General features: G+C 39.0%; 1 protein-coding gene and 1 pseudogene across 2 annotated transcripts in view; one reads left to right on the top strand and one right to left on the bottom strand.

Moving 5' to 3' along the window:
* Positions 1 to 24,377, bottom strand: part of WDPCP (WD repeat containing planar cell polarity effector) — a 392,539-nt gene that overhangs the window by 351,597 nt on the left and 16,565 nt on the right. The window lies entirely within an intron of this gene.
* Positions 4,849 to 5,454, top strand: LOC142430658 (protein MIX23 pseudogene; annotated as a pseudogene).

Genomic DNA, 24,377 nt, shown 5'->3' on the forward strand with positions numbered 1-24,377 from the left:
GCCAATCACAAAAGGACACATACTGTATGAGCCCACTGCACTACAATGAAGGCAGGCGTCTGCTCTCTGGTCAGGTAATCTTCTAATCCAGTCTCCCACACAACAAGGTAGAGAGACTGCCTAGTGCCCACTAGCCTTTTATATGTAGATCTTAAAAACCACTTCAACAGAGGAGCCCTCACCTCAGCTGGGGTCAGTTTCTCAAGATATGGGAGAGGGAGAAGCTCACTCAGTCGCTGCCATGCAGCACTGGGCTAAAGTCACCTCAAATGAACAGGCAGGCCTACCACAGTGATATGCAAACCTTACTAATAATTCAAGAAAAGATGAGGGGAGTGGGGCATTATGTCTCAGACAAGGCGTGTACACTTCTGTTGGTGGGTCAACGGGGTGGAGCAACTTCCCATTGGGAAAAACCACTTAACCATACTTAAATAGAACCCAACGAGAGAATACTCCCTGTGGTATGATCCTAATTGGACACTTTTGACCCAGTCCTTGGTGACCCAGATCATGTGCTATTGACTAGTAGGGCCTTATAATCTGTTCTTCAAGGCACACAACATCCTTTGTAGGCCACAAAAGGATTAGCTGTAGAAACTCCCCTAATTCAACTAGGCTTTGCCTCACACTCACCTGTCGCAGAGTTAAGGAACTGACATATTCCCTTGACCTAAAGGCTTAACCACCCTTAAGGTTGTGAGAAGCAGATGACTGCTATCCCAAGGTTTTGGAGTGGGGTGGTTAGACTTTGGTTCAGATCTCTTGCTTTGAGGGTGTCCAATGAATGGTGGCCCAGGACTACCATATATTTATTATTTTAATATTTTCTTGCTTTCTTAGGGCATATATTATTCTGGTAGGCACAGTTTTGCCTATGTGAATGAGTATGTTTGAAATTTTGGTCCCAGCACCAACTTTTATTATTTGTGCAAATAGTGTCCTTCCAGTCACGGAAGACTTTAATCTGTACAAGTCAACATTTCATGTATTTCAAGTCAACATTTCATGTATTGTGGCCTGAAGTCAATCTATACTTGTATGATTTATTTTTCTCAATGGTGTTTTTTTTCCAGTTCATATAATTTATTGCAGTTAGCACACAGTTTAAAAATCACCAATACACCATGCATACTAAACAGCATTGTAAGCTATTCCCCACGCTAGTAAATCAAACATACAATGATTGCCAAAGCCAGATGTCAACCTTAGTTTTTGCACAAAAGAGAAATGTGAAACTAATAGGAAAAAGAATCATACGCAATGATCACAAAAAGAAAAAATGTTTTAAAAGTCTATTTTCTCAGTCTTTCTCTGAATTAACAAAAAATCTTAACACAAAACGGCATTAAAAATACAAACAAACCGGGAAACTCTTCAAAGATAATGCTTTAAGGCCAACAATGTTTTAAGTTCTATACTTTTGGCTAAGTTAATGACAGTATGAATAGAATTACCTTATGCTCCAGGAGATGGTTTCTAATGTTCTCTATTATAAAATGATAATAATGTCTCTAAAGTGAACTAGAGATATACATAAACCATAGATATATGAATGGATTTGGGACTCACACTTAAATCTAGCCCCATTCTAAAAACAATTAGATCTTATGACATGGCCCTACTCTGGATTTGCCTTCCTGAAGAGATCACTGAAATATGCGTGCTACTGCAAAGGGTGGTAAAGAAATCAGATGGTATCCAGCTATAAGGGAGAATAGGCTCTAGGTCTTCCAGGATAGTCTTTAAACAAACAGCCCTCTAAGTTACGTGTCCACTAAGTCCATATGGAAGAAGTACACGAACCAGTGTGATCCAATGATTCTAAATAATAACATCTAAATCCAAAGGAGGAAATGGTATCGGAGCTTGAATTAAGAGCACCCAGTTTGTAGAAGGCTGGGGATGACAGTGGAAGCCCAAAATCCAATGGCAGGGTCTCCACATGGTCTAAGGCTCTGGTGGCACCCCTCTGACTAGAGTCGAGGGGTGTGAGTGACCTTGCTGTGAGACAGAGGCAATTGGATGTCCATGGCACATGTAGCTGGGTTAAAATGGAATGAATGCCCTATCATTTGACTGCCTTCTGAACCCCTCTTAGGGTTGTTTCAGTTTTTACTGTTTTCTTTTTTTCTACTGAGGTTTGTCTCAGTTTTATTTTGTCATTGTTTTTGAGGGATTTTGTTCACTTCCTGTTTGTGCTTTGTATGATTTTCTGTATATGAAATCCAGAATGGGTATATCTATAGAGGAATAACTGTGTTAATAATTACCTAAGAGTGTGACACGGGAGGTCACGGAGCTGACAACACTGAGTACAGAAGAAATGTTCTGAAATTGATTTCTGGTGATGACTGTACAACTCTTCATACTATGATTGAATGATTAAATTGTGTGAAGTATATACCAATAAAACTATTTTTAAAATGTTTATACTACATGACAGTTTATCAAGTATGCAATAGCCTTACTAAAAAGTTTGAAATACTGTGAGAATTGCCAAATATGGCACAGAGACATGGACTGAACACATGCTGTTTGAAAAATGGCACTGAAAAACTTGTTCACTCCTAAGCCAGGCTGCCCAAACCTCTAATTTGTAAAACAAAAGTGCAATTCCTGTGGCGCTCAATAAAATAAGATGTGCATACACTGGTACTTAGAAATCAAGATCTTAGTCCCAGTGTGTTTGCTGCTTCTAAACTGCCACTGTTTCTACATCCTCTCAGGGGTCAGAGTTAGGAAACACATGTACAAGTAAAATACATATACACATGCTCACACCTACATATTTACTGATTTGTTAACTGAAAAAGTTCCTTTTAATTCTAGTCTTAAGCCCATAACTTTAGTGAATACACAAGTTTTGGCATAATCTCACAAAAACAGGCAATGGAGACAGAGAAAGACAAGCAAGACTTCTAATGATCCCAGCCCAATGTTCTTTCCCCCAAGTAGGCAATATCATCATCCCCTGAAGGGTGCTGGGGCGATCCAGGCGAGCTGCAAAAGCAGATACCTAAACTTTATCCTAGATTATGGGCTAAAGTACAAGGTTTTTAATTACCCCAGGGGAATGCTGAGTAAATTTTTTCCCCCCTGAACAGGGACTGGTAAGTCAAATGTTTTTAAACCTAGTGACTAGCCCAAGGAAGTATCCTCTAGAAAATGTCATCCACATGCAATCTACAGTGACAGGTATTCCATTTGTTGACATGATATTATTTCACAGGTGTAAATTCTGCAGTATGAAGTTAATTTTTTTTATTTTTAGTATTGCTAAGTTAAACTCCTCAAAACTAAGGGTCAACAACAGAAACCATAGAGGGAGACAGCAGTCAGTGTAAGATATGAAAATAATATTTTATAATTTATCAAGGGGTCATGAGGGGAGGGATAAAAGGAGCTGATACCAAGGGCTCAATATAAAGTAAACGTCTAGAAAATAATGACAACATATATACAAGTATACTTGGTACACCTGATGTATGGATTGTTATAAGAGCTGTAAGTACCCCCAATAAACTGATCTTTTAATAATAATAATAATAAAGTTCACAAAAAATGTAAGGATCAAAGGATACATATTGTATGATTCTGCTTATATGAAATGTGAGACTAAGTAAAACCACAGATCAAAAGTAGATGAATGGTTACTAGGTACTGGGGTGGGGGAGAGAGGAGTGACTGGTAATATATTTGATATTTCTTCTTGAGATGATGAAAACATTCTGAATTAGATAACAGTAGTGGTTGCACAACTTTCTTTTTTTTAAATTAGGGATTCATACAACTCATCATAATCCACACATACATCAATTGTATAAAGCACATCTGTACATGCTTTTCCCTAATCATTTTCAAAGCATTTGCTCTCCACTTAAGCCCTTTGCATCAAGTCCTCTTTTTTCCTCTCCCTCCCCGCTTCCCCCTCTCATGAGCCCTTGATAATTTATAAATTATTATTTTGTCATATCTTGCCTTATCCGGCGTCTCCCTTCACCCCCTTTTCTGTTGTCCGTCCCCCAGAGAGGAGGTCACATGTAGATCCTTGTAATCGGTTCCTCTTTCCAACCCATTCACCCTCTACCCTCCCAGTATCACCCCTCACAGCCCTGGTCCTGAAGGTATCATCCACCCTGGATTCCCTGGTTTGCACAACTTTCTGAGTGTATTAAAAACCACTGAATTGTACACTTTAAAAAGGCGAACTTTATGATATGAGAGTTAAGTCTTCCCCTCCCCCCCAAAAAAAGAGGCGGTCAACAGAGCAAGGTTCCTCAATGGCACAGCAGCCATTAGCTTTTAGGGAATCTTGCGTGGCCAAACTTCCCAAGATTCTCCATACACCAAGCACGGCAGCTGTGAAGGACATTACCATGTATGTGAAAAGGTGCTTCACTATGAAAGGTCAGAGTGTCCTGAATATGATTGGAGTTTTGGGTTTTTTACTTCATTAGTTAACAGAGGTCTAACTTCTTGAATTTGAACATATTGTAGGCATGTTTTGGAGTTTCACTGTTAGAATTCTGTGCCCTGTGGTTTTTGGAATAGCCAACTCAGCAGATGCACAGAGTATGTTTTGGGGACTCCATGCCAATGCCCTCTCCATTTCAGCCACAGTCTCTCTGCTTGTCATCTCCGAGACACAGGCTTGGCAAGAACTATGCCTAGTGTCCTTAAATTTTTCATCCAGTTACGAATTAAATGTCTATGCGGAACCTTTTATAATAGAAATGAATTTCCTTTTACAGTAGTAATTGTAGACTTGATCAGAAGGACTAAAACAAAAAATTAAAACAAAAATCTGTTACTAAGAATTCACACGAGGCCTCGCGCTCGTCCAATATGGCGGCGCCCAGTGGCGGTGTGAACTGCGAGGAGTTCGCCGAGTTCCAGGAATTACTCAAGGAGATGAGGACGATTGATGACAGAATAGTACATGAATTAAACACTACGGTTCCAACAGCTTCATTTGCAGGGAAAAATTGATGCCAGCCAAACCTGTAAACAACTCTATGAGTCGTTGATGGTCGCTCATTCCAGTAGGGACAGAGTCATAAAAAACTGTGTAGCTCAGACCTCAGCAGTAGTAACAAACCTCCGAGAAGAGAGAGAAAAGAATTTGGATGATTTAACGTTATTAAAGCAACTTAGAAAAGAACAGACAAAGTTGAAATGGATGCAGTTAGAGCTGAATGTTGAAGAAGTAGTAAATGACAGGAGCTGGAAGGTGTTTAATGAACGCTGCCGAATTCACTTCAAGCCTCCAAAGAAAGAATAGAGAAAGAGAGAGACTGCTTGTTAAAGGACCGGGCCATCTCACAAGAGCTAAGCACGGCAGACATCAGCAGGGTGGGCTTCCTAGAGTGATTTCTGAGCCAACAGTCCAAGACTTTTGTTGATATCAGACCCACTTAGCCAAGACCTCAACCATGAGTAATCCTGATAATTACGGAGCTATCAATTACTATTTTATACTGATTGTGTAAAAAATGTTTTATAACTATTAAAATAATTTTCTGATTAAAAAAAGAATTCACAAAACTATATATGCATAAAAAACATTTAAGTTACTAAACTTTAAAATAATGGACGGTTTTAATAAGTTTGTACCACATACACTCCTGAAGTTATTAAAGTTTAAAACTGCACTAGGACTTTGGGGACACTCTCTACTTTTTCTTAACTTGTGAAATCTCAAATGTAGCTCTAGTAATTGAAAAAGAAATAGTAGCTGGGAAATGCAGACAACCATAATGAACAAGACAACTTGTACCCACTCGTGAGATAAGTGATTTTTTTTCTCAAAAAAAAGAAAACTGGGAGAAGAAAAAAAGACATGTAATACTCTGAGGGTAGAAATTTGAGTGCAAAAGAAAGAGCACCTGATGCAAAGGGCTTAAGTGGAGAGCAAATGCTTTGAGAATGATTGGGGCGGGGAATGTATGGATGTGCTTTATACAATTGATGTATGTATATGTATGGATTGTGATAAGAGTTGTATGAGTCCCTAATAAAATCTAAAAAAAGAAAAAAATGAAATGCAAGAAGGAAAAGAAAAAAAAAGAAATTTGAGTGCAAATGAACAAGGGGCTCTCTATTAAAGAGAATTTAACTGGTTAGATATATTAAAAACCAAATGTTCAATGAAGACATTCTGGGTGTTAAAAGAGTTGGTTAATAGTTACTATTCTGAAAAACTCTTTTTTATTAAGACAAACACACACACAAACTTGGAAATGGGCCTAAAAATTAGCAAAATCCATTGAGACAGAGACTGTCAAAGCTGACAATTATATACCTATGATGCTAACTTTTACAACAACTAGAAAAATATAGTAAAACCAGTAAGATATTAAGGAACACATATTTTTAAATAATCCAGTCAAGGAATGATAACACTTAGAAACTCTTAGGGTTCCTTTAAAACACACCCATGAGGTGGATAAACACTGGTGACACTGACCTTGCTAAGTGTCATCAATGGACAAGAGCTATTCAAAAGGAAATACCATTTGTTATTTTTAACAAAGGGTTCAGAGTCCAGGGTTAACTATTTTTAGCCAGAGCATTGATGATAAGCTGAAGACACTACCAAGGATCTCATAAACCAAAAAGGAAATAAGAGGCCTAGTCAAAGTCCCTTTAAGACAGTGGTTCTCCACCTTCCTAATGCCGCGCAGTTCCTCATGATGTGGTGAGCCCCCCTCCCAACCATACAATTATTTTCATTGCTACTTCATAACTGTAAGTTTGATACTGTTATGAATCGGTCAACTCCTGTGAAAGGGTCGTTCGACCCCCAAAGGGGTCGTGACCCAGAGGTTGAGAACCAGTGCTTTAAGAGTAGCTAACACAATCCAGAATTTAGTGTATGTATGCAGTTATAGGCCAAAAAGACATGTTATGTGTACAATGACAAAAACAAAATGGGATAGAATTTCTCCTAAAGCACGAAGACCATGAACAGGCTGAACATGGGATGATTACTAAATGTTAAAATACTACCATTAAAAAGTGCAACCCTGAAAGCTTACAGGAGTTTGTTTGAAAACAGAGGTGTGGAGGTGAGTACTGTGGATTTCTACAGTAGGAATCCTATGTACTTGTTACTATAAATGCAGGACTGAAAATACAACTGCGTTTAAAAGAACTCAAACTCAACTGCCATTGAGTTAACTTGTACTCACAGTGACCTGCAGAACAGAACAGAACTGTCCCTCTGGGTTTCCAAGGCTGTAATCTTAATGAGACAGAAAGCCTCATCTTTCTCCCATGGAGTAGCTGGAGGGTTCAAACTGCTGACCTTGTAATTAGAAGCCCAACATGGGAGTATTACACCATTAGAGTTCTCCTACTTTAAGAAAAGCATGGATTAATATGCAAGTTAAGTAATAAAGTACTGGTAATAGGGTTGCATTATACATACCTGAGTTTATTCCAAACAAAACATGTTTAATCAGTGGATGGCTAAGGACAAGTTCTCTGAGTATTACTTGTCTTGGGCTCATTAGGGTGCCTTCCAAAAATAGGGATACTTTTTTGGCCATATGGGGGAAAAATTGAGGTCAGGGCTTATATAAAATTTTTAACTAAACTCAAGTGAATATTTTCCCAAATCATTAGTTTGACAACAAATTTACAGGAAGAATATCCCACATAAAAGAATAGTTTTTAGATGGACTAGCATTTTAAGGACAGTCAAAACAAAACAAAAAACATTGCTATTGAGTCTATTCCAATTCATGTTTGTTTGATTATTATGTGCCATGCAGTCGGTTCCAACCCATAGCGACCCTGTGCACAACACACAAAGCACTGCCCCTTCGTGCGCCAGCCTCACCATTGTTCCTGTGCTTGAGCCCACTGTTGCAGCCACTGTGTCAGTCCATCTCCTGGAGAGCCCCCTTCTTCTTCACTGCCCCTCTACTTTACCAAATATGATGTATTTCTCCAGGGACTGGTTCCTCCTGACATGTTCAACGTATGCTGCACAAAGTCTCACCATCCTTGCCTCTACGGGGCACTCTGGTCATACCTCTTCCAAGACAGATTGGTTTGTCCTGCTAGCAGTCCATAGTACTCCTCTCCAGCATTTAAATGCATCACTTCTTCTGTCTTCTTTATTCAATGTCTAACTTTCACAAGCATTTGAGACCATTGAAAATACCATGTTTGGGTCAGGTACACTTTAGTCCTCAAAGTAACATCCTTACTTTTCAATATTCTAAAGAAATCTTGTCCAACAGATTTATCTAATGCAACTTGTCGTGACTGCTACTTCCATGAGCATTGATTGTATCTCCAAGGGAGACAAAATCCTTTACAACTTCAATCTTTTCTCCATTTATTACAATGTTACCTATTGGTCCAGTTGTGAGAATTCTGATCTTCTTTACATTGAGTTGTAATCCATACTGGGGCTGCAATCCTTCATCTTCATCAAGTGTCTCCAGTCCTCCTCACTATCAGGAGGTTGTGTCATCTGCATATTGCAGATTGTTAATAAGCCTTCCTCCAATCCTGATACCACATTCTTCTTCATATAAGTCAGCTTCTCGGATGATTTTCTCAGCATGCAGATTGAATAAGAATGCTGAGAGGATACAACCCTGTCGCACTTTTCCTTATTGTTCCATTTGCACAACTGCTTCCAGATTCAGGTAAGTTCCTCATGAGAACAGGGACGTGTTCTGGAAGTCCCATCCTTCTCAAAGTTTTCCACAGTTAGTTATGACCCACACAATCAAATGTTGTGGAATAAAACTCAAGTAAACATCTTTCCGGTATTCTTTGCTTTCAGCCAAGATCCATCTGATGTCAGTACTGATTTGTCTCGTTCCACATTCTCTTCTGAACCCAGTGTGAATCTCTGACAGCTCCCTGTCAATGTACCACTACAACAGTTGTTGGATGATCTTCAGCAAAAGTTTACTTGTGTGCATATCAATGATATTGTCCTTCAATATGAGCATTGTGTTGGGTCTCCTTTTTTGGAATGGGCACCAATATGGATCTCTTCCAGTCAGTTGGCCGAGGAGCTGTCTTCCAAACTTTCTAGCATAGACAAATGAATCCTTCCAGTGCTTTATCAGCTTGTTGAAACATTTCACTGGGTATTCCACCAATTCCCGGAGCTTTGCTTTTGGCTAATGGCTTCAGCGCAGCTTGAATTTCTTCCTGCAGCACCATTGGTTCTTGCTCATATGCTACCTCTTGAACTGGTGGAATGTCAACTAGTTCTTTTGGATGCAGTGAGTCTGTGTATTCTTTCTATTGCCTTTTGATGCTTCCTGCATCAATCAATATTTTGTCCATAAAATCTTTCAATATTGCAGCTGTAGGCTTGAACTTTTTCTGCAGTTGTTTCAGTTTAAGCTAAGCTCAGCATGTTCTTCCCTGTTGGTTTTCTAACTCTAGGTCTTTGCACATTTCATCATAATATTTGGCTTTGTCTTCTCAAGCTGCTCTTTAAAGTTTTATATTCAATCCCTTGACTTCATCATTTCTTCCATTTGCATTAGCCATTCTAGAATTAGAGTGAGTTTCAGAGTAACATCCACTTCTGACATCCACTTGGATCTTTATCTTTGTTTCCTGTCTTTTGAATGACCTTTTGCTTCTTTCATGGATGATGTTCTTGATGTCCTCTCACAGCTCGTCAGGTCTTCTGTCATTAGTGTTCAATGAGTTAAATCTCTACTTGAGATGTTCTTGAAATTCAAGTGGCGTAAACTAAATGTCCTAATTTGGCCTTGTTTTAATTTTCTTCGGCTTTATCCTAGACCTACATATGAGGGGGAACCCAAAAACCCAGAAGTTTTTTCCTGATAGCTATGTATTAAAAAAATATTTTTATTGCAAGGGAGCAGTTGTTATAGTTCAGATTTTTTAAAAACTAAATCTTGAATTATGTTTTATTTCTAGTAATTTTATTAACAGCAGACTAAGTTGTTCACCCCCTCTATCAATCCTACATTGCTAAATCTATATTTTAAAAAGGCACTGACTTCTATTGTGAATCTCTCTCACCACTAATACGGGTATAAACAACCATCACGGAGGCCTGCCTATTCTATTTCTAAATGCCCAGTTCTCTTTACTGCCACTGTTACCATCATCTGATCTGCCACCCTAACAACCTGAAAAGCTTACTAATTAATCTACATTCACCATATTCTCTGCACTACCGTAAGATCCTTTAAGATGGATCCTGCCCCTCTCTAACCTAAAATATTTCAATGCCTTCTGTTTGCCCTTTTTTTGTGCAACAAGACCTATACATCTCTCTCCAGCTTCTCCCACCGTGCTTGTTAGCTCCAGATTCTCCAGGCTCTTAGTCCTCAACACTCATTCCTACCCTTGACACATCACAGCAGCTTATCTTGCACCCATGAAACTCTCTAGAGGAAGCACTCTTCTCCCTCCATTGCTTTTGTTTCCGTTCAACTATCAGTTGCTCAAAGGGGCTTTTCCCTCAACCTTTAAGCTGAACATCTTTTACCTCTGCTACCGCCAGAGTCCTTGCTCTTTCCTTTCATTGTGCTAGTTATCCTTTGAGACCCAGTATTTGAATACACGTTTATTTTAGTTCTCTCTCCCCTAGTAGTCTCTTAAGGACAGGAACCAGGCTGATTTGCCTAGCATGAACACACAAGGTACCAAGTAGTTGTTTATTTAGAAACAAAACAAAGCCAAACAGAAATTTGATATAATTCATTTAGATAAAATATGGATGAAAAATCAGATGCTAAGCTTTGAGGTGGATAGGAGTGGAGATTATGGAATTCAAGTGTACAAACGGGTTTCCCAAAAAACATCATGTTAGCATTCTCCATTTTGAATAATAATGATAACTTACATTTATTAAGTATCTATCATATTTCAGGGGCTTTACATAATATAAACTTACAAATATCAAAATTAAGTGAGAGCTGGAGAGTTAAATAACACTCCCAATACTGCACAGAAATCTCAGAGCTGGTCCAACCACTGTCCTCCCTAAACTATAAGGAAACAAGTTCCACGGTAATATAACTCACTTAGGAAAAATGAAGAAATCTCTAACCATGAAAAGCACTGAGTAGGTTTCCGAAGAATTCCCTTCTCTAAAGAGCACTGCACTTCATGAGTCTCTCGGTTAGCGGGGACACAGGGGAAGGCACATCGTGCAGCAGAGTCTCACTCACTCACTCACTCACTCACTGTCATCCACTTGGCGGCAACTAATAAAAACATTTGCGAGACTAAAAAATTGGACAAGACCTAAAGTTCATTCATATGGAATACAGATCATGAATAAAGGATAAAGTGTATAACAACATAGATGATTCTCAAAATGTTAAGAAGCAACCTGCAGAAAGACCTATAGTAGTGTTCCATTTATAAATTTTTTTAAATGATTCCAACTAAAGAACATACTTTTTAGGATTTAAATAAGAAATATATGGAGAAATGCATGAGAATGATGAAGTAAAAACTTGGGACCGTGGCTATCGTAAGTGGATAAGGAGAACGACATTAGGGAGGACCCCATAACTGCTTTCCAAAGCATTGGCTCTTCAGCGGAGTGAATGGTATACTTGCATTCCTTTGACTTTTGCCTTTATGCTTCATTTATGTTGTGTATCATTTTACATGTGTCTACATCTGGCTGATCCAGATTACGTCACCAAAGAGAGGGTGAAAAACAAGATCCAATTAGAGGGAGAAGTTTCAAAGAAGCAATATCGTGTGTCAAAACCAGATGGGAGAGTCTAAAGATTGCAAATGTCCTCTGACCTTATACTTCTTCCCCCTATACCTTTGATACTGGCAGCCCACACCCAATTTTCTTATTGCAAACATTTGCTAACTCATGTGGGGCAAGGGATAGATGGGTTAAACTCATCACCCATATACAGGAGCAAAAATCCTGGTTTTAAAATTAAAAACAAGCAAATCTAGCACAACCTATTTGCTGATTAAAAAACAAACAAACAAAATCCATTGCAGCTGAGTGGGCTCCAACTTACAGTTACCCTTTAGAACAGAGTAGAACTGCGCCACAGGATTTCCTAGACTGACATCTTTATGGACGCACACCAGCACATCTTTCTCCCACAGAGTGGCTGGTAAGTTTGAACCATCAATCATTTGGCTAGTAGCAATTGCCCCTAAAATTTCTCATGTCTTTGGTATCTGCTCTATCTTGATAGAGGAGGCTTGCAAGCATATTTTCATTTCAGTTAGAATCTCCCCAAAAGAGCTACCTGATAGAGACCGACTATTCTTGGGACAGAGAGCACTGCAAACTTCTTAGGAAAAGGGGAAGATTGATGCTGAGGCAGACAGAGATCTCCAAGGGACTCCAGGCCCACATTTGTTGAAAGAAGACAAGGACCTTATCACAGAGCTGACAGAGAGAAAACGGCCTTCCCTCTAGAGCCAGCACTCTGAATCTGGACTTGTAGCTACCTAAATTTGAGAAAATAAATTTGTTAAAGCCAGAAGGAAAAAAAGAGGAGGGCTTGAGGTGGGGTGTGCCGTACTATAGCGTGGGCAGTTCAGAAACACCTTCTAGACCATCTCACAAGTCTTCCATGCCAGGTGTCTATTAGTCATAACCATGCGAGAGACCGAAGGAAAAGGGGTGGAAATGTGGTTGTATCTCTGATACCATCCCTTGTCTACTAGTAGGGCCATTTCCCACTACTTATTCTCAACATTAAGCAACTAAAAACACCTCAGAAATCACTGTGTACTGAGACAAAGATCACAATTGCAATCTATAACCCTCATTTTCAAATTAGCTTTGATCAAAGCATGATTAATCTCATTGACTTGATGCAGTATAAACATGAACATACATAAACATCTATGCACATCAAATTTTTATCTGCTTTCTGCATTTAAATGCAACTTTCCTCTAGTTCTTAAATGCTTCCTCCCTCTCTCCCCCATTATCATGATCCCAATTCTACCTTACACATCTGGCTAGATGACAGGATGTACACTGGTACAGATAGGAATGGGAAACACAGGGAATCCAGGACAGATGATCCCTTCAGGACCAATGGTAAGATTGGCGATTCCGGCAGGCTGGAGGGAAGGTGGAGTAGAAAGGGGGACTCAATTACAAGGATCTACATATAACCTCCTCCCTGGGGGATGGACAACAGAAAAGTGGGTGAAGGGAGACGTTGGACAGTGTAAGATATGACAAAATAATAACTTATAAATTATCAAGGGTTCATGAGGGAAGGGGGAGCGGGGAGAGAGGGGCAAAAATGAGGACTGATACCAAGGGCTCAAATAGAAAGCAAATGTTTTGAGAATGAAGATGCAACAAAGGTACAAATGTGCTTGACACAATGGACGGATGTATGGATTGTGGTAAGGGTTGTACGAGCCCCCAATAAAATGATTTTTTAAAAGGAAAGTGCTTTATTATTTTAAAAAGGAAAGTTGGAAAATATAATTGCATATCATCAAGGAAAATGGCAGAGGATAAAAATGTGCAGAATGTTATGAGCCTGATAACCAAAAAATAGCCAATAAATTTTCATTTCCTTTCCTATCAAGGAGTAGCCTGGTTCTTCTCTGCCACCCTAACTTTTCCCTCATATTTCCTAGTCCTGCTGTAAACTATAGTTTTCTAGTAAAATTCCATTATATATTCATTCCATTTCACCATGAATTTTTTGAAGCCCCGTCATATTGTAAGAGGTGCTATCTGGCCCTGGAATTGATTTGGGACACCCATATATTGAAGACAATAGAAATGGGATTTGGAAGATTTTTGGTATTTCATAATAAAAAGAAGAAAAATACTGCAAAAGATGTCTTTAAAAATCTAAAAAAGTGAATCTGTAACTTTGATGAGTATGGTGCACCTGAGCCAAGCCATGGTCTTTTCGTTTGCCTCACGCCGGGTAGAACTGCCCCTGTGGGTTTCCGAGACTGTAACGCTTTACACAAGTAGAAAGTCTCATCTTTCTCCAGAGGAGCTGCTGGGAATTTGGAACTGCTGGCCTTGGTGATTAGCAGGTAGCTGTGGGACTTAATTTTAAATTTAACACCTCTCTATCTCCTTCCCTCTTCTGTAAAATGAAAATAATAATAGCCACTGCCCTATAAATGCTTGTAAAAATAGGACAATATATGTAAAGAGTTTAACACAGTGCTTAACACATAAGGGAAACGCAATAAGTGTGAGCTATTTATTTCTTACTAGGGAGTTTCTGAATGATTTCAGTACCTTTATAGGCTGCTAGCTTTATTTATCCTACCATTTAAAAGTTATCTTCTGTTTGAATATCTGATCATTCAAATCAATCATAGTAACTCTTCTTTGAAATATGGATTCAGCTGTATGGTCAGCGTATTGAAAGCAGCTGATTTCATATTTTAAATCCCTCTCTGAGTTATTTTTTAAGGATTGTTCTAGGAATAATAACACACATTCCTTCACTTTTCCGTCTCCTAAGAGTACATACTATTCCACTTTATGTTAAATTCAGGAATCCTGTAATCTTCCCTCTCAAACTTGATATTATAATCACTATATATATTACAAGGAGCCCTGGTGGTGGTGTGGTTACATATTCGGCTGCAATCTGCATAGCCAGCAGTTCAAAACCACCAGCAGCTCCATGGGAGAAAGACTGGGCTTTATACTCCCATATATAGTTATCATCTTGGAAACCCATAGGGGGTCACTACAAGTCATCACTGACTGCACAGTAGTGAGTTATATGTACTACAGATTTACATATGCCATAAACAGAGCAAGGCAATATTAGAATTTTTACCTTAAACCATCATAAGTATTTTTTAATTGAGAGAAGTAAAACTATGTACCCACATATTTACCATTCCAGTGAGCTCCATTCCATCCTAAAGATTCAACTTTGCATCTGCTACATTTCCTTCAGCCTGAAGATATCCTTTTAGGAGTCTGAGAGCCTGGGGTCAATCATACTTTCTATTCCACCAAATAAGAAGGCCATGTGGCTTTAGGGGAACCAAATATTAAATCGGCCATTGTACTACTTGGTGCACTATGTCTAACCTATTTGGTACAGTATTTCTAATTAATTATTATGAATTTTTATAAAAGGTGTTATAAAAAATATTAGGGGTCTTCAAAAAAAGTTTGTGGAAAAATGGAATTATGAGACAATGTATTTTTTTCAAGGACTTCTTGAAGCTCCCTCTTAGGACATTCTTGTCTTCTTGTATCTTTCTGGGTTCAGTGTTCCTAATTATTTTGGAGTTAAAGTTATGCCCAACTTAAAATATGATAGACTAAGCTCTCACTTTTTAAAAACAATGAAGCAATGACAATTGCTTCTACCAGAAGGCTGTGCCTGGTTTCTGAAAAGCACTTCCTGTTGTTGCTTTTAGGTACCACGGAGTAGGTGCCACCTCATAGTGACCCTGCATACAGCAGAAGGAAACAGTGCCTGGTCCTTCTCTACACTCACAATGGCCAGGTGTGAGCTCATTGTTGCAGTCTCTGTGTCAGCTCATCTCATCGAGAGTCTTCCTCTTTCACACTGCCCGTCTATTTTACCAAGCACGGGGGCCCTTTCTAAGGACTGGTCTCTCCTGACAACAAGTTCAGAGTACAGGAGATGAAGTCTCTTCATCCTCATTCTAAGGAGCATCCTGGCTATACTTCTTCCAAGACAGTTGTGTATGGTTTTTTTTATTTTAGCAGATATCCACGTCTTCCTCCTGGGGTACCCCTAGATGGGGTTGAACCTTGAACCTCTTAGCTATCAGTTGAATGCTTAACTGTTGTGCCATCCCAAATGAAAACCCACTGCGATGGAATTGATTCTTACTCATAGTGACCCTATCTGTCTAGGGTTCCTGAGGTTACAGGGGCAGACAGCCTCCTGTTACACCATGAAAAAACAAAAACACCTCACTACCATCGCATCAAGTCCAACTCTGAGTTCTTTAACACAACCTTCAAAAATATAGCCAAAGAATGCTGACAAGAAAGACAGTTGTATAACTAAACAGACTGAAGACATTGATGTAATGGTTATTTCTCTACATTACATATATCCTAGACATTGCTGCTCTCAACCATAAGGTCACATCGCGTAGACAAGATTAGGACCCCTACAGGGTTACTATGAATGGGAGCAGACTGGATGACAGGGTGTTTGGTTGAGTCTGAGTAGAAACAGTTCATAGTGGTTCAGTGAGAGCATTCTCACCTTCTATGTGGGAGACCCAAGTTCATTTCCCACCAAAGCTTCTCAGGTGCAGCCCGCACCGGTCTGTGATGGTTAAAGGTTTCAGTGGAAGAGCCTAATGGTCTTCTGAAAATCAGCCAGGGAAAACCCAATAGCTCACCGCAGTCTGTGGTAGGGTCACCATGCGTTGGGGGCTGATTGGACAGCAACATCAAGGGTGTGTAAAAATTACAATGGTCCTAACATTAAGGTGGTCATTTCCATCATTTAGAACAAATCCGAAAAACAACTACAAATCCCACTCTTTACCTAGTCACACATTACGCTGAGGAATGTAATTTATATTTTAACACCAATAATTTATTTTTATTTTAAATACAGTAGTGATGCTATTATTTTCAACTAGAAACTGGTTCACCATCATCAGTTAATAGCTTCATCACAGGCAATTTATTATGATAAAATTCGATGTTCGAACCCAGGGGAAACCATGTTCTTTTTAAACCTTGACTATAAGGCCGCTCGACAGTTATGTTTCAGACACTCTTAAAGCAACTTCAAACAGTGCTTTTTGAAGATGCTTTGCCCATAAGTTCTATTCAGAAGGGTAACTTAATTCATGTGAGATACATATTTTAAATTTTTATATTTAATCCTACCTAGAGAGTGATTTCAAAAATGATATTTCCTGAAGCCAAAACCCAGACTTCATGTCTCTAGAGTAATCTTGCCTTCTACTAGTTTCAACCTCAGTAAATCTATATCCTTCCCCCGAGTGGTTCTGGCTGGCCTGGGCTTGTTGTACATAGTTGCTTCAGTCAGACAGCTTTTTAAATGTCAACACACTTAACAATTCACACAATGTGTAAGGAAAGTACTGTACTTTAAAATAAAGATGTTTCCTCTTGTGAAATAAGTTTATCATTTGGGAGAGTCTACTCAAAGAAAATAGGATCGTTTTATGACCTCTTGAGAAGAGCTAAGAAAGCATATCATTTCGCTTTTCCTGCCTTTATCCCATTTCAAGCACCATGGAGGAGATGATGTGTGATCTACTGTTTTAGTTATGACAGGAAAAAGAAATATAATTAAAGGATGGAAACCAACAAAATCTAGTAGTCAGATGAGTCTGTGAGATTCCCCCCCAAATGCTTAACATTTTCAATATCTGAAAATAATCAAACAATTTTGCATTTAGTACAAATTTCCCAAGCTCCCCAGCACATACCCTCTAAAATTTTAAACAAATATAGTTGATATGAAAAACGGAATTTTATCCAAACAGCAAATATTATACTGATTATCTGAACAGCAAACACAAACAGTCCTAATCCCAATCATAGACTATGTTGTGAAATGTTAATGTATTTAAATTTTTTAATTATACATGGAATCAACCTAAATATTGTACTTTAAACAATTAGTTATTAATATCCTAGACATATTAAATAGCAAGAACACATGAACATGCGATACTCAACACAGGATTTTTTTAAAAACATTTTATTAGGGACTCATACAACTCTTATCACAATCCATACATACATCAATTGTGTAAAGCACATCTGTACATTCATTGCCCTCATCGTTTTCAAAGCTTGTGCTCCACTTAAGCCCTTTGCATCAGGTCCTCTTTTTTTTTTTCCTCCCTCCCCGCTCCCCCTTCCCTCATGAGCCCTTGATAATTTATAAGTTATTATTTTGTCATATCTTGCCCTGTCTGACGTCTCCCTTCACCCCCTTTTCTGTTGTCCGTCCCCCAGGGAGGAGATCACATGTAGATCCTTGTAATCGGTTCCCTCTTTCCAACCCACTCTCCCTCTCACCCCTGGTCCTGAAGGTATCATCCAACACAGGATGTTTTCAAGGGCAAAACTGCACATTACCATCAGAGCAGCACAAGTTCCCAAACGCATTTGACCTAATGTCCCTCCCAGGCAATGAAACTCTTTTGTTCTATATAGCCCATAATCCAGGACAAAGTGCAGGTTATCTGCTTCTGCAGCCCCCTCCCCTGCATCACTCCAGCACCCCCCTAGGGGGAGGTATCGAGCTGACCTACACAGAAGCGCTGAGTAGCTCCTTAAAAAAGACACTAAATGCTGCTGCTGAAACAACAGAAAAATATAAGACTGGATTATATTATACCTACTAATTAGGCCCAATTTTAGGGTAGGTTTGATGAACAGTTATAGTTTTGTGCTAATTTTAGTGAAATGACACAGGTATTAAACAATTGTAAACCTTTGTCTTGGCTTTATGCCAAAGTTCAGCATTATCATTATTTAAAATATATTTAAATAAATATCACAACATGAATATTCTGAAAACTATTCAGAAAGTAAATCACTTAAGTTTATGCCTCGTACACAGAGAGCAGGGCTTAGCTCTGGCAGGATGAAGAATTAAGATGTAGCTATCACCTACTGCAAACTATACCCACAGTAACCACTGCAGGGTCACCACTCTGTACCGACACCACTATGAGAACAGCCAGCTACAAGATAGTCCACGAAAAGAAATAGTACTGTGCCTTGAAAAATCATGGCCACAACGTAGTAGGAGAATTATAAAGCAAAACTTATCACAATATTAACGCGATGATCAAGAGGATAGAAGCAGAAGGATTAGGACTTCACACTCGATGTGCAGTGGTGTAGTCCTGAAGGTGGATTGTGATGGCGGCTGTGTGCTGTTACAGCAGTTAACTAGCGCAATCGTAACAAAACGTGCCCCAACTGGATTGCTTTAAAGACAGAAATGTGCTTTCTCCGAGTTTAAGAAGACAACAATGAAACCTGGTGTCATCGAGTTGAGTCTTACAGCAACCCTCGAAATCTGAACTCAGGGTGTGGCCACAGGGCAGTGGTTCTCATCCTTCCGAATTCTGCAAGTTCCTCATGTTGCAGCGAGCCCCCCATCATAAAATTATGTTTGTTGCTACTTCACAACTGTAATTTTGCTAATGTTATGAATCAGGTGACCCCTATAAAAGAGGTCCACCAAATGGGTCACGACCCACAGGTGGAGAACCGCTGCTCTGGGAGTACCTTCTTTCTCTAATTTAGCTTCCCGTAGCTTCTAGCAACCGTGGGTTACAAACAAATCGTCCTGGTGTGTCTATCTTCATGTGGTTTCTTTCTGCTGTATGACTCTGTGCCTGTTCTGTTCTCTTTATAACTCAGAAGTGATACGGCTTAGGACCCACCCAACTCTGGTATCACTTCGTTAACAAAAGAAAAACCTATTTCCAAATGAGGTATTTGTTGTTGTCAGGCGCCTTTCAGGATCATCTACTCATAGCAGCCCTATGGCCACCAGAACAAAACTTGCACCAGTCTTACAACTGCTGTTATGTCCGAGCCCACCGTTGCAGCCACTGTGCCAATTCACCTTGTCGAGAGCTCTCCTCTTGGTCACTGCTCCACAAGTATGTTTGCTGTTTGTGTTGTTGCAAAAAGTTAGCTATCTTCCAAATTTCTTAGCACAAGTGAGTGCTTGAATTTTTCTTCAATTCTTTTAAGCTTAAAAATATGCTGAGTATGTTCTTGTCTTTTTGGTTTTCTGACTACAGGGCTTTGCTATTTCATCATAATACTTTACTTTGTCTTCCTGAGCTGCCCTTTCAAATTTTCTGTGCAATCCATTGACGTCATTATTTCTTCCGTTTGCCTTAGGTACTCTGAGATTAAGAGCCATTCAGAGTCCCTTCTGACATTCACTTTTAATTTTTTCTTTCTTTCCTGTCTTTAATGACCTTTGCTTTCTTCGTGTATGATGTTCTTGATGTCATCCCATAGCTCATCATATTGTCTATGATTAATTTTCATTGGGTCAAATCTGTTCTGGAGATGTTTTCAAAATTCAGGTAAGATAAGATCAAGGTTATATTTTTGCTCTGTGGGCTTCTGTGGGATTATAAAGAGACTTTTCCCCAGCTTTGTCTCCCCCAAAGACATGCCAAACATTAGAGACTTTTTGCTAACACATGGGGGGAGAAGGGGGAGAGGTCAGATGCTTAGAGACATCCTCCCTGAAGACAGTCAGTTGCCAAACTAGGTAGGACCTGTTCCCTGCTGTTAAGGACAATGGGCTATTTCTCCCTAAAGGCTTGCAGCCTCAATTTGGTTCCTGTAGGTGGAGTTCACATCCTACTGATAATGGTCTCCATAGTGAGCCAGGGAAGAGGTCAAACAGGCTCAGTGACATCCAAAGTTAGGCTGCCATCTTGAATCTAAGATCCGCCCATCTTGCGACATGTGTACCCCAATCCCTCCTCTTCCTTTTGCATGGATGCCCCTAGATCACCCCCCTCCCATTACTGTATTACCTATAGCACAACCCTTTCCTGTGACGTATGTCTTCACCTGTAATTAGGGGACTTACATGTCCCCAGAAAATATAAAAGCCTTGGTTAGCATTAAATATCTCTCTCTCTCCACATGGACCAACAAGTGTGGCTGAGGTGAGCATTGCTACCATGAATTGTGTCCGACTCCATTATTTCAATCTCTCTTCTATCTATCATGCTCTCTATGACTTTACTATAATCTTTACTTATTATCGCTGTATAATTGTGCCTACCAGACCCGTGATGATGTGTTAGGGGCTGGATTCCCCTCACAGACTTCTTTTAATTTTCTTTTTCTTCAACCTGAACTTACATATGAGCAAGTGGATGGTCAATTTCATAGTCAGCCTGACCTCACTTTAGCTGCCTGCATTAAGTTTCTCCATTGCCTCTTCCCACAGATGTAGTCCATATGATTTCTGTATCTTCCATCTGTAGAAGTCCATGGGCATAGTTGTCATCTGTGTCACGAAGAAGTCCTTAGTTTTGCAAAATTCTATCATGCTCCATAGGATTACTAAGACTGTAAATATTTATGGAAACAGTTTGCTTCACTTTCTTCCAAAGACTGACTGGTGGGTTTGAACCACTGACTTTGCAGTTAGTAGCCCAATGCTTAATCCATTGCACCACCAGGATCCCTTTGTGTGTTATGTACATGTATATGCATCTATGTGACGATATACATGTATATTCATACATACAATGACACAGGGTGCACAGTTACAGACAATTCTCAAGTATAACCAAACATGCAGGAGTGGTTTCCTGGGGCATCTTGGCCAACTAGCATTACATGGTTCTTAAAGTTATGTTCCACTTCCTAGCTTGGTGAGTGGTATCTGGGGCCTGAGTGGCCATCTGAAACACACCTGTTGATCTCTACTCATCCAGACAAAAAAGTCTACATGAACCATGGGCAAAGATTCCTCTCAAGCACAGATGAAAAGATGACGGCCAAGGAACCAGAGTGCTGGAACTGACAGGACCACAAGGAAACAGATGAGAACGAGGCCACATTATGGAAAGTGTGATCAATATCACTGAATAATCTGTGTGAAGATTGTTTGATGGGAATCTAATTTGTTGAATAAACTGTCATTTTAAATACAATGTATCACTGCTCTATAGGAGCTATAGCATGTGTTGACCTTTGCTGACTCCTTTCCTAGAAATATGCTGAAGGAACATGAAACACTGAGGAAATAATGTCTCTCCCCACCACCACGGCCCTGCCACCCAACAGGATTACTAGGCAAGGGAAAAGGTGGAGATTGGTGAAGACTTCTTAAATGGGGTTCCTTCCTAGCAACAAAAAGGACAATAAGGACAGTTTGTAATCATGAAGGGGATCTTAATTGCCTCGGGCATCTTTTCAAAGTCTCCCATTGTTGTAGATTTTTCCTCAATAGTTGAGTCACCAGACCCACCTTACTTCTGGGCTTCTGCATAATGTAAGAGAAAAACTCCTTATCATGTACCCAACTAGTAATATCTTACTTGTAACTGAAAAATCTTGACACTAGTATTTCATGAGTTATTATAAGTATTAAATTAGATTCACTGTTGAAGATGCAGTAGGTTAAAAGTGAGCACCGATCATGTGATCTCCCTTGTGATCCCTTTTAATTTATTGTAGTTTTTAAATATTTTCTGCTTCCTTTCAATTGAAGATTTTATCTGTTTTACTTTCTTATTGTTGCTTGGTTTTGTTTTGAATGGGTTTCTGTCTGTGAGACCCACGCTAGGTAGATCCACAGACAGTACCCACAGTAACGCAGTAACGGCTCACTGGCAGTATGACAGGGGAGGCTGGAGGGCAATGGGGAACTGGAATACAGAGGACAAGAATGAAGAAAATGTTCTAAAATTAACTTGGTGATGATTGTACAACTCTTCTTCATGTGAATGAACTCTTGAATTGTAGAATATGTGAATTTTATGCCAATAAAACTAAGTGGGGGGAACTCCACTTTGTTCAATGTCTGGAATACAGTTTAGAACACGGAACTATTTAAGGTTAATGGAAAACAAAAATTTGGACAAATTATGTAATATCATTGAACATTAACTGTGTATTTAACATCAATAAACTATATTTCTATCTATTCACATTCCCAGACTTTATGGGCACCCAAGATTATTATCCCCATTTTACTGATAAACTAAGGCTTAAAGGAACTTTCTCAAAGTACAGTGGAGATAGTATATTAAAAAAAAAGTCAGTTACAAAGCTTATACTCTTGGAAACATGGATTATCACAAAGAATCCAAAAAAAATAAGGTTTTATCCAATTAAAATAAAGTTTAAATGGGAGGTCCAAGCAACAGACTGCCCAATTCCACCTCTAGACAAGTAAAGGCAACTTGACAACTTTCATCCTGTCAGGAATACTGAACTTCACTGTTCTTGAAAGCTGTAATGAAATATTCTATTACTGAATCTGTGGGGATGTGAATAATGGTGGATGTACAAAAATAATAAGAAATAGTCATAAAGTAGCTCTCACTCTGGCTATAATCTTAAATTAAATTACAAGCACTATTTTGGTTTGGCCATAACTAAACTTTGATTTTGGAATTACTAGCTTTAAGACCCAAACTGAAGTGAATATAATAATCACATTTTAAATACTGAATGTTCATTTTGGAGCTTATTTCACAATACCTTCAAAAATGTTCTCCCTGCCATCTAAACCATCAAAATAATTTCTAAGATACCCAATATTATTATTGTATTTTTTAAAAGCCTAACGGTACCAGGAGGGTGGAGTGAGGGGGGGTTGAAGTGGAAACTGACTATAAAGATCTACATATAACCTCCTTCCTGGGGGATGGACAACAGAAAAGTGGGTGAAGGGAGACATCAGACAGTATAAGATATGACAAAATAATAATTTATAAATTACTGGGGGTTCATGAGAGACGGGAAAGTGGGGAGGGAAGGGGAAAATGATGAGCTGATACCAAGGGCTCAACTAGAAAGCAAATGTTTTGAGAAAGATGATGGCAACAGATGTTGTCAACAAATGTGCTTGACACAATGGATGGATGTATGGATTGTGATAAGAGTTGTGTGAGCCCCCAATAAAATGATTTTTTTTAAGCCTAACCTTTTTCATTTGTGTAGTTAACTAACTGTGTGTTTTTGTTGTTAGGTGACTCCAGGTTGGTGGTGACTCACAGTTGAAACAAACAGCAAGCAGCACTGCTGAGCCTGGCTCCACCCTCACAGTCATTGTTAATATTGGAGCCCCTGGGGCAGCCACTGTGTCCATCCAACCCGTGAGGGTCTTCCTCTTTTTCGCTGACCCTAAACAAAATTTAACTTTAAAATGTTTATAATAATTTGACCTCTGATTCATTTCATCTATTATAATCTTGTTTTCAAAATTGTCCTATTTTTAATCACACTATATTATCTGACATGGCTATATATTAACTACATGGGTGTTATAGTAATGCATTTATTTCTAACCACACAGCCACTTAAACTAATTGCAAAGGCATTGCTAGATTGCTTTCTAAATGTTACTTTGTTTTTTCAAAAAAGAATCAGATTATAACAAAAATGTTACATAAAAGAGCTTTAAAGTTTAACTGTACTTCACCAAAGAAAACACCAAGGTGAATGACGTTTTACTAGATGCATACCAATTTTATATAAGCTAGAGGTAAATTTAACATGAGGTTAAATAATTATATACAGTAGACGTGTTTTAAGATCTTTGGAGCTCCAAAATTCCTAGGGCTGCAGAAGCCAACATTCTATTTCAGGGATTTGAAATTTAATGCTCCTTTAATGTTCTCAGTTGGATGTTGTTATACTG

Source organism: Tenrec ecaudatus, chromosome 17 (assembly GCF_050624435.1).
Source record: "Tenrec ecaudatus isolate mTenEca1 chromosome 17, mTenEca1.hap1, whole genome shotgun sequence".
NCBI classification, from domain to species: domain Eukaryota; kingdom Metazoa; phylum Chordata; class Mammalia; order Afrosoricida; family Tenrecidae; genus Tenrec; species Tenrec ecaudatus.